Below are 2,067 nucleotides of genomic sequence, written 5' to 3' on the forward strand. Positions count from 1 at the left end.
GTGTGTGTGTGTGTGTGTGTGTGTGTGTGGGAGCTGGCCCGGCCCCGTACGGGCGCGCGCGTTCCGCCCGTTGATAGGTTGATTACGTCACCGTTCGCCCCGATATATACGCACGTTGACGGTGTGTGTGTGTGTGTGTGTCACGTGAGTATTCGCGAGTGTGCGCGTGCGTGCGTGTGTGTGATACCCGTGTACGTTTGGATTAACGACAAATTGCCCCGGGCGCCACTTTCCGCATAAAACAACCCCTAAACACTAAATCCACTCCTTTCTTGCACCCCCCCTTTCCGCGGATCCAGAACAAGCTCTTCCGATATTAATACGGTCACTGTAACCGTCGCCGCCGCCGCACGCGTTTCCTTTCGCCGCCGCAGATTTTTTCACTACATTTAGGTACATTATACATATACTCGTCGTCACCACCTCTGCTGCAGCGCACGTTATTATAATGTAAAATATAATATACGAACATTATACGAACGGGGCAATAATATATAGTACATAGGTACCTACGCAAAACGACAATAAATAACGGAAATATTTTAACCGCACAATAATAATAGTAATAACGTGTTCTTCATAATATCGTACATATTTATGAAAATACATTCCTGCAGATCGTTATTATTTATCACTTCGATTATATCACACTGGCGATTGTTATAACTTTATAACTTATTACGAGACATCGCGTTGAAGCTTTTTCATAACAAGCGCCGCGGTCGATTCCGCAGAGCGATTTGTTGTATTTTACGTTTTTTACCATTGTCAACACGGGTGAAAACTTTTTAATGTTCTGAATACCATGTACACTACGATATGAAATCGAAAAAACTTAATCTTCTTTTCTCGGACACCTAAATACAAAATATGTATTTCAAATGCTTGTCGACACCAAAATCGTTAATAATTAATTATTATGTAGGTAGGTATAATCGGCGTAGGCAGTATAACATACGATTTTGTTTAATTAATACTCATAGACAATTTATTAAAATATTTTCATTTTTTTTTATTTATAATAGTATTTGTGTTTTATTCGTGCACACGGCACATACATTATTTTCTTAAATTTTCTATGAATTGTAACTGCAGTATTATGTCTGTATCGTAACCATGGTTATTTAGTTTTTTAGTTTTTACGTTTTACGGGTCCAATCGTTTCAGACTTATAACCTCGGCTAGGAGGGTCATTCTATACTCGGTTGTTACAAAAATATCAGCATCATCAGTTTTTCCCACTATTCGATGCTTTTGGCTATGAGGGCAACAAACAATATTACGTACCATTTCCTTAAACAACACCATAAAATATATTATATCGTTGTTTTTCAGAATTACATCTAACAAAAAGAGATACCAAAAATAGAAATTTAACTATTTTTTTACAGTAAAACGCTTTTGAATTATAAAAACTCAGTGCTTTACTATTTTAATTTTGAATATAATAAAAAGTTAATTTGAATTCATAATTAATTATTTAATTATGTAGGTACCTAATTACATTTTGTGGTACATAATTTATAATATATTAACAAACTCTAATTAAAATAGATAACGTTCATTAATAATAAAAATCACTTTACTAAAGTTTGAGCAAACAATTTTTGAATTATTGTTTTATAAGCAACTGTTTTTGTGTTAGCCGTTTTTTAAGTATATAATACATAAAAACATTGCGAATTAAGATTATTTAATTTCTCATCGTATACTGTATAGAAACTTGGAAGATTAAAATAGATAGTTTATATTTTAACTTATGTATTAAAATCATATAATCGAGTATCGATTGTCTGAAATACCTATTTTACAATATTATTTGAACGTTTTAATCATTATACTTATAATCAATATACTATATAAAGTATATAATAAAATGCTTAAAATTTAATAATTTTGTACTGTATACGTTTAATGCCAATCGCTTTATTTAATTAGTTAAATTAAGAATTGTTATATTTAAAAAATGATTAATACAAATATCTTACATAAATATTTGTTACGCGCAATAATATTTAATAAATATTGAATTATACATAAAAAAATAAAACATGACATTTTTTCAAT

The sequence above is a fragment of the Melanaphis sacchari genome, unplaced genomic scaffold (genome assembly GCF_002803265.2).
Source record: "Melanaphis sacchari strain LSU unplaced genomic scaffold, SCAv2.0 Contig129_pilon_pilon, whole genome shotgun sequence".
NCBI lineage: Eukaryota > Metazoa > Arthropoda > Insecta > Hemiptera > Aphididae > Melanaphis > Melanaphis sacchari.